This window comes from Oryzias melastigma, linkage group LG22 (genome assembly GCF_002922805.2).
Source record: "Oryzias melastigma strain HK-1 linkage group LG22, ASM292280v2, whole genome shotgun sequence".
NCBI lineage: Eukaryota > Metazoa > Chordata > Actinopteri > Beloniformes > Adrianichthyidae > Oryzias > Oryzias melastigma.
The window spans coordinates 26487348-26497173 of record NC_050533.1 but is presented as its reverse complement, the minus strand read 5'-3'; the positions used below and the strand labels follow the sequence as shown (position 1 = coordinate 26497173).

The following is a 9826-nucleotide window of genomic DNA, read 5'->3' as shown; positions in this document are numbered from 1 at the left end:
TGAGGTAAAGACGTCTACCAAGACCAGGGATTAAACTGTGACCATAAATAGACGAGACCAACGCAAAGTTTGCCTGTGTGTGTGTGTGAGATACATTAGGTGATGCCTTTGTGAGCTACGGCGGGATCGAAGGAGTTTTCCGTGAATTTGATAAGTTTCTTATCAGGTGAGACCAGATCAAGGTTGTGAGTTTATTTTTGGAAGACCAGTACACTGTGGCCTATGATTAAACAAGACCAATGTAAAGTTTGCCTGTGTGTGTGAGAGATACATTAGGTGATGCCTTTGTGAGCTACGGCGAGATCAGAGGAGTTTTCTGTGAATTTGATACGTTTCTTATCAGGTGAGACCANGACTGCTTCGGAGACGGAGGTGAGTTGTCTTCTTCTTCTTCATCTGTGTCTGAGTCCTTTCTATCCAGCATCATCAGTCTGAGCACGGACCAGTCTGAGCACGGACCAGTCATTGGAGGTGAACGCGGCCGCCATCAACAAGCATCCGGACGGATTCACACCGTCTCTCTGATACATCCACAGCTCCCCCAGCTCGTACATGAAGACGTAACCAAAATATCCGGTGCGGCCGGCCTCATCAAAAAACCACTCTCTTTGAAGTTCCCCTTTGGGTGGAGCTTGAAAACGGCAAAGATACTTTATCTGTTTCTTGGGAGCCTCGGGCGGTTCTTTCTCCTCTTCAACAACCTTGATGATGGAAACAGGCGTTCTCCAAATGAGGGGTGATTCCTCCCGGCTTTCGAAATCATCTTGGCGTGCCGGAGACTCAGCCATGGTTTGTCTTTTGTTTTTCTCAATAGGAAGAGAAGATAGTCGCTCTTTTAGCCGCAGCTTCCACAAAGTTCTGCCGACGCCTAGGACTCTTCTTCATTAACTATCCCGTCACTCCGCCCACACCGGATCAAGGAAGGGAGGGGCGGACCCGTCATAAAAAAGGGCATCCGGTCCCCCCTCCCTTGGAATGCAGAGACTCGGAATCCCACAGGGGGGGTTTATATAAAGTTTATATCGATTTGATATCAAGTTTATATCGAATTGATATAAAGTTTATATCGATTTGATATCAAATTTATATAAAGTTTATATCGATTTGATATAAACTTTATATAAATTTGATATAAAGTTTATATCAAATTGATATAAAGTTGATATCGATTTGATATCAAGTTTATATCGAATTGATATCAAGTTTATATAAAGTTTATATCGATTTGATATCAAGTTTATATAAAGTTTATATCAATTTGATATAAAGTTTATATAAAGTTTATATCAAATTGATATCAAATTGTTACGTCATCACATCGGAATGTAGAGGTCAAAGGTCACCTGTCAAAATGAGTTTGATGGAAAGGTCATACTATATCTCTCTGACCCTCTACACCATGCCCCCCCCCCTTTTTCCAGCGTGCTGCTGCAGACGACCCTCAGCTGAGAGCTGCCCCCACTCCAGCTTCTCCCCAGCAGTCAGATGTCTGCCACTACTGTAGAAAGCCTGGACACTGAGTGAAGAATTGCCCTGAGAAAAATCACAGCAGACACAGAATGGAACAAAGAAATAGAAGATAGAGATTTTACAAGGCGTCCCAACCACGGTGAGCGTGGCCGTGGACATTTCCACGGCCTCCACAACGTTCATCATTCGGATTGCGGGGTATGGAAGGGGTGGAGCTCTGCACGACACGTCGACACCGGGATCCTCCACTGCAGAACCTGAGGTCATGTATGATGTGCACACACACACAGCCACTGGGAGCTCCCACACACACCACACACACATGCACTTTTACACATGCATGTATTAAACTAAAACTCCCACACTGAGTCTCACACTGAAGAAGTGTGACACTGACAAGACTGAGGAGAGTAGACAGGAGTACAGGGAGATGCAGCGTAAGGTACCCGGTTGTTCACACCACTTTTAAACAAATGTGTTTTTCTTTTATTGGTGTTCAACTTTGGTATTTACAAAAAATGGTTTGAAAAGTTGTACAAATATTCTTCAATTTAGGAATATGTTTAGAAGAATAAAATTGAAAAGTTATGTCAAAAATAGCTGATTTCATCTTCTGAGTTAACTTTTTATTTATTTATTTTTTTGTTTGTTTGTTTGATTATATTGTTTTGCTTGTGAATGGCCAACGGCGGGGCCATTTGTACTAAGTGAATTTGTTTATATATACGAGTATTTTTGATTTAGCAGGGGCAGACACAAAATAAGAACATTGTTCTTCCTTCTGCTCCTTTTCATTCTTGAAGTTGTAGGTCTGTGTGATATCCTCTATTTGATTTTGTGTCTTTGATGTTCCTGCTGCTTCATGAAAGGAAACAAATAAAAAGAAAGAAACAAAGGTGAAAGTAGAGGTGTCAAAGGCCAAACAAAGAGCTTATGATGACTTGTATGCTAGGTTGGGTAGTAAGGAGGGAGAGACTGACCTGTACAGACTAGCAAGGCAGAGAGATCGACATGGGAAGGACATGCAGCAGGTTAGGGGGATCAAGAATAGGGATGGTAATGTGGTGACAGGTGTCAGTGGTGTAATGGAAAGATGGAAAGAATACTTTGAAGAGTTGATGAATGAAGGTGGCTGGTGTTAGAGTGGAGGATGCTGAAGACAGGCTTAGATGGAGGAAACTGATTCACTGTGGCGACCCCTGAAGGGAAAAGCAGAAGTCCACTCCTATGAGAAGTTGTTTTTCTGTGCTGAAATGATTATCTGTCTGCCTGCAGCCTTATTTGGTCTGTGACATGCTGCACTTTGTCTGTCTTACTAACATCCACTCAATCTACGTTTTTCTGATCCAGAATAGTGACCCACACATCTCCCTATTTAAATCCCATCCTGATCAGTGGAGAGACCCGGGACTCTGGATAAAGGCTGCAACAAAGCCACAGACTGGCAAAAAATCCCTGGTAGTATAGTTTATTTCTCACTTTCTGCCTCAAAATTAAATGTCCTTAGGTCAGTTCATGCGATCGCTGATGTCAACTGCCCAGACCCCCACCCCCTCTGCTCCTGTCCTCTGATGTTCCTGTCCCTTTGACATGCAGACCCCAGCACCGCCCTCCCCCAGCCCTTGAGGGTCCCTCAGGTATCACTCATGTTTGCTCGAGCAGCCGAATATCTGTTAAAAGGAATTCGGTGTTAAATACAGCTGTTCCTCCCCACACCTGACGAGAGTCTCTCTCATGACTGTACTGCAGGACTACCCCTGACTGTGTGCCCTGACCTGACCTCAATGACCAACCTCTCCGGATCCAGACCTAGTGTTTTATGCCGTCGGATCTGCTTTGTGTGACCCTGTATCTGGGGTTAAGCCGTCTGCACAGTTCATGAGACAGCAGAGATCGTGCCTCTGCCCTCTCATCACTATGCACAGGAAGCTGATCTTGTCGCGGTCGCTCGTGCGTGCTATCTTGTGTCTGAACAGTCCGTCACTGTTTTCAGCTGTTCTTGTTGCGCCTTTAGGGTTGTTCACGGTTTCAGCGCTCTGTGGATCCACCGTGTTTTCTTGAAGTCTGAAAGTTTATTTTCCATCATACGATTGAATGAGAACTTTTGAATGTATTTTTGCTCTCCTCACAGGTGGCTGTGTGCGAATCCACTGTTAACTTCTAATTGATGTCTTGATTTAATTGCTTTTAATTGATCTTTGTTTTTTGTTACTCTGCCTTTTTAAAGCCTGGTTAACCATTAAGTGGGTTTACGGATCCTATTGTTCACAGACCTGATGTCTAACAGATAAGAGCAGCTAAGGTGGGGGAAGTGAACCTCAGACTGTAATTACATTCTTCAGCAGTTAGGGTGAAGGCTATGTGCTGCTGACCCCCCCTCCCGCAGGCCATTAGGGATGGCTGCAGAGAAAATGCTCTTCAGGTCTTCTTCATCTTCTAAAAAACTTGGTTGAATTGACTTCTTTGGTTTTGTTCCTCTTCTGACAAAACAGAACTTGGGGAGATGTTATAGGATGAAAATCATGTCTCAACATAACCCTAACGCTTCTGATCTACAGGAAACGCTTGTGGTGAAGCTGCAGCAGAATCAGCAGCTTTATGACATACGTGTTCTCCTGTGTTTGTGTTCTCTTTTTCACAGGTTCTCAGCAGTTTCCTGCTGACTTCCTCTCTGGACGTGCACCTCTGTTTACAGGATGAAGCTGCACACACTTGTTGGCTGTGATATTTAACCATGTCTTTCTAAAATGGCGCATGGGTCAAATGGGGGAATGATATATGGTACTTTAACTGTTTAACATGATATATGGTATTTGAACTGTTTAAAATGTCCTTAATGAAACGCTTCTTTCTGCGGTCTGTACCACTCTGCTCTGATTGATTTATGGCGAGATTTTGCAGCTGAGTCAACAGGTGAGGGATGTCAGTCTCTGTGTGGGAGACGTCCTCCAAAGTCCAACCCATGGCAGCCCAAGACCCAAGTTGAGATGTCATCTGTGTATTTTTTTTTGTAAAATGCATCAGAACGAAATCTCGCAGAAGTCTTTTGGGTGTGCCAGCGACAAATTGTGATCAACAATTCTAGTTGCTTTTCCACCAAACCTCCTGACTTTAGACCTGTTTTAGCAACTTTCGGATCCGGCTGATTCATTAGCAGGAGAATCAATGAGCTCAAAAGCCACATTCTGACCACACAGAGAGCCATGCTGGTTGTTATTGGAGGACTACATTTTCATGTGATATTGGAAACACAAGAAGAGACTTAGTTAGCTAGTCAGTGGAATTAGTAAAACTGAGATTACAAAGAGAGCACTACAACAAAATCAACAGGATCTGCTCACACCGATTTTTGTCTGTGAAACTAGATATTGTACTCTTTAGGATGATATGGATGAGCACAAAAGTTGTGCAATCTGACTCAAAGGTATTGAAGGTGGTCATCAGTTTGTCTGTGAACTGGTGCACCACAAAAATTGGAGCCTTCTGTGGTTTAGTTTGATTGGGTTTGGTTGAACCCATCAAGTCCCACAGGGTGTTTGTACAGCTTAAGCTGGTTGCAATGGACCTATTTCAGAATGGGCTCCTTTCTTCAGTCTCTGCTGAATTTGATCTGGTATACCATTGGCTGTCTTTCAGTGAAGCAGATTACCTCATGGCTTGAAGAAAGTTTGATAAGATAAATCTTATATTTAATGGTGGCATCTGAATATTTCCTGAGGTAGAACTCAATGTCACAGGGATCATTAGAACCACTGGGGGTTGAACTGTTTAACATGTCCTTATCACTCAGTCAGCAGTGGAGAGTGGATCTCTGAAGAACAAACTAGCTAAGTGTTGTAAAAAAACTGGCCTCTCGTGGCCTAAAGTTATTCCTCTTTTATTAAAACTTTTCCTCCTTTATTAATGCACTTGCGCATGCGTAAAAGGGGCAGGGTGGGGTTAAGACAGTTTGAGAGTTTGTTTTGCAGCTTCTCCTAACACTGGACCATGACCCCGAGAGCTCCCCTCCAGGAGACGGCCCTGTGTGCAGGTAATGCCCTAACCTTTTGTGTAAATCTCACTAAGATTCTTTCAGACATCCGATGCCAGGTGGCTGCTGCCCTCCCGTATCCAGCCGATGGTCGGCTTCACTCCCCCAGCCCTGGTGACTTCGTTCTGGTGAAAAGCTCCAGAAGGCACAGGTGGAACCATTAGCGCTGGGTGGGGCCCTACCAGATCCTCCTGACCACACCGACAGTGAAGGTCGCTGAGAGGGCTACGTGGATCCACACGTAGCACTGCAGGAGAGTTCCACCACCGGACCAGCACCCGGCTCTGAGTGCAGTTCCTGAACAGCGGACTGGCCTGTCCAGCTGTATCGCCCCGGGGAGTAACAGTTCGGAGTGAAAAAGCCTCCCACTGCAGCAGTTGCGTGCCAAGTTCAAACCCTTCAACCTCACCATGGAGAATTCCCGCCCCTGGCATCCATTCAGAGAATTTGGATGACCCCTGAGAGCTCTACTCCCCTTCCCATAATGACTCTGCCAACGACACCTTCCCCCACAACCCCAAGTGTCACTCTGACTCATCACCGCTCAAACCGACGTGTTAAGATCAGTTCCCGTATGCTTGCCTCCTGCCCCGCCCGCTCTGCAGCACATGCTCCTTGCTGAGTATGGCGATGTTTGATCCTATGGGAAAACTCACCCAGGCAATTGATGGCCTCAAAACTGTCAGTGACAAGATGAAGGAACATTCTGGTGTGGATACGTCTATGTGAGATTCTTGGATGAATATGTTTGGTAAATACAAGGCTTTAGTAGCATCATTTTTTTATTGGTTTGGCTGTCTTTTCGTCCATTCCCATTCTTTGTGGTTGTTGTTGTGTCCCATGCATTAGAGCCCTGTTAGTCAAATTAATTAACATCTTTTCTCAACGTGTTCCTCAACTCTCTTACAAATCTTTAGCTCAAGACTGCTCTGTCCTTTCTTGTAAGCCTAACGTCACCCTGAATCATTTAGACTCATCTGATTATGAATCCGACTGTGATTATGTGTGGTGTTATTTGTGTTTATTCTCTTTTAAGTACAAAATATTTCTTATTGCCAAGGTTGGTTCTTAGAACCAAAAGGCAGGAATTGTAATAGAATATTTTAATTAAATTCTAATTCCATTTTATACTTATATGTAAACATTTAATTGAACTCAGAGTGCTCATTTAATACATGTAGTTGAATGTATTCTCAGATACCTAAAAAGAAAAACCTGTATCTCGTTAAAATTCCAACTTAGAGAGTGTGACCCAAAGCTGTAGCCTGCAGATGACCTTTTTCTCCTCTTAGGGACAGATGTCAAAGAGCATTCTCCTGCATTCCTTTCCCAAGTTAGATTGAATGAGAATACGGTGACCTTCTTCACCTTTTAGGAACAGATGTCAAAACAGCATTTCTTCCCAAGGTAGAATGAATAAGAACAAGATGCGGTCCCCAGCAGGAGGACAGGATGCTGATTGATCCTTAATGACATCCTCCTTACCCAGGGGTTGATCCCGAGACTAATGCAAGAAACAGATGCCTCTGAGATAATTAAGAGCCAAGGGGGTCAGGACATGTGATATGGAGCATTGTTTGGAGAAGGTTTGACCAGTCCTATAAAAGGCTTAGGTCTTGTCAGTTCGTCGGAACACTATGACAGAGCCTTCCCTACATGCCTGTGCGTGCCGCGTATATTTTTCTGAAGTTGCTATTAAACACTTGTGTTAATCTTAAGATGTGTCTGCTCTTCCATCGGATTTCACATTTTTCCACAACACAGCGAGACACCCAAAATGTACAAAATTCCAGTTTTTCTTTAATAGCTTTTATGTTTTTATACCTAATTGGCCCAAATCAGTCTAGAATGAAGAAAAACTCACTTATGTCTGTCGGGGTCAGCAACTTGGATTCACCTAGGATGCTTTGTCTAGTTAAAAAAATAAAAAAATTACTGTAAATTTTCAAGTTTTTCTTTAATAGCTTTTATGTTTTTATAACTAATTGGTCCAAATCAGTTTAGAATGAAGAAATTGACATATCTATCGGGGTCAGCAACTTAGATTCACTTTGGATGCTTTTCCTATTTTTTATCAAAGTTTTTATTGTAAATTTTCAAGTTTTTTTTAATAGCTTTTATGTTTTTATATCTAATTGGTCCCAATCACTCTAAAACATTAAAGTTAGCTCAGATGTATTGGGGTAAGCAATTAAGATTCACTTTGGATGCTTTTTCTATTTTTAAATCAATATACATTGGAATTTTCTTTCCTTGTGAGTCCCTCCCTCGACCACTAGGGGTCCTCTCCGTGTTCAGTTCTTTCCTTGGCCACTTGGGGGCGCCAGTGACACTCCCAAAATGTACAATTTCCAGTTTTCTTTGATAGCTTTTATTTTTTTATACCTAATTGGCCCAAATCAGTCTAGAATGAAGAAATTCACTTCTCTAATTAATTATTTTTCTGTTTGCATCAACAATTCTAGTTGCTTTTCCACCAAACCTCCTGACTTTAGACCTGTTTTAGCAACTTTCGGATCCGGCTGATTCATTAGCAGGAGAATCAATGAGCTCAAAAGCCACATTCTGACCACACAGAGAGCCATAAACCTGAACTAGCTGCTTTGGAGGAACAGTTCTGCACTGCCCACTGGACTCCATACATAGTTGTAGAAGCTAATATTTCTTTAACTGCTTTGGTAAATCTTCTGTCCGTCCTGGGATGGAGCTTTGTTAACAATGCATATTAAGTGTATTTAATGAGTTTTTTAAGTGCTGTATAACTTTATTTATTGTAACGTTTTTGTTGTATCTAAAGTTGTTTTGCACATTTTTTTTCTCACACCTTGGTGCCTGACCCACAGGTTACTGTAACAATTAATTTTCCCACAGTGTGATCAATTGTCGTTCTTCTTCAGGTGATTTTTTTTGTTGTTGAGCTTCAGTTCTTGATCATTTATGATCAGTTTTATTTTAACTGCATTAAAGTCCTGCACTGTAGTATGTCACAATGAATCCATCGGTTGTTTAATTAATCTTGTATTATGCTTCTATTTTGATGTGACAATGTTGTATCGATTGTATCAACTTTTTTTTATTAAGCTTTTCTTCTAAAACATTTGTATTAAATTTACCTGATACGACTAAGTGTCCTGCTTGGGTTTTTGTTTACTGAGTAATGGTTTATGTGCAAATGATTTTATGGTTGTTTTTGAAGTTCTATGACTGTCAGAATTGTAATTTCGCATTAGAAGGTCATATATCCATAATTTTTCGTTGAGGTTACTTTTGGTGTAGTCAGATTGTGTAAGTAAAGCAACGTATTTCAGTAAACTGTTCTGATCCCGTTTGTGCAATACGGTACATATCATTTTACATGTTGTTAGTGACTTCTATAGCTCACTGAGATAGTGGTCTGACTGGTGTTCCAAGTGCGTGTGTTCAAGGCCCACTTCGGACGCTGATGCCACAGTAGTCTCATGCGTGGTAATTGTTTTTGCTTTTTTTAATCAATGCAACTGTGTGAAATGGGTGTTGTAGTCCGGTCATTTCATCGAGCCATATAGCTCACCTAGTAAGAACTGTGGCAATGTAATGATGAGGATGTTGGTTCAAGCCCAAGTGTGGAGTTGGTTTCTGAGTGGACTACTTGAACTGGTTCCCCATGCAGAATCTCAAACACCTGAAGGTGTTCTAGTGGAGGAACTCACCAATGTCTTCATCACAAAGACTTTTCCTAACCACTACAGCTTAGTTTGTGTGAAATGGGTGTTTTAGTCCGGTCATTTCATTAAGCCGTATAGCTCACCTAGTATTAACTGTGTTGATGTAATGATTAGGATGTAGGTTCAAGCCTAAGTGATACCGGAGTGCAGAGTGCATAGTGCGATTATACTTTAAAATGCCCATTCCTTGTGAGTCGCTCCCTCGACCACTAGGGGTCCTTACCGTGTTCAGTTCTTTCCTTGGCCACTTGGGGGTGCCAGCAACGTCCCGAAAATGTACAAATTCCAATTTTTCTTTGATAGCTTTTATGTTTTTATAACTAATTGGTCCAAATCAGTTTGGAATGAAGAAATTGACATATCTTTCGGGTCAGTAACTTAGATTCACTTTGGATGCTTTTCCTTTTTTTTTATTAATGTTTTTATTGTAAATTTTCCAGACCTGGAAAACATAAAAAACAGAAAATCATGAAAAATTCATGAAATGCATGTCCTGACATCAAAATCATGAAAAATCATGATATTTATGTCCTGACCTCAAAATCATGAAAAAACTTAAAAAAACAGAAAATCATTAAAAAATCATGAAAGTCATGTCCTGACCTCAAAATCATGAAAAATT

The 9826-nt window shown here is 41.8% G+C and overlaps 1 long non-coding RNA gene across 1 annotated transcript in view; it reads right to left on the bottom strand.

Annotated features, from left to right (window-relative positions):
- Positions 1 to 8741: 8741 nt before the first annotated feature.
- Positions 8742 to 9826, bottom strand: part of LOC118598043 — a 3608-nt gene continuing 2523 nt past the window's right edge. The window contains exon 2 of the long non-coding RNA XR_004947095.1: positions 8742 to 9050. This is a non-coding gene — a long non-coding RNA (uncharacterized LOC118598043). The remainder of the gene's footprint in view (positions 9051 to 9826) is intronic.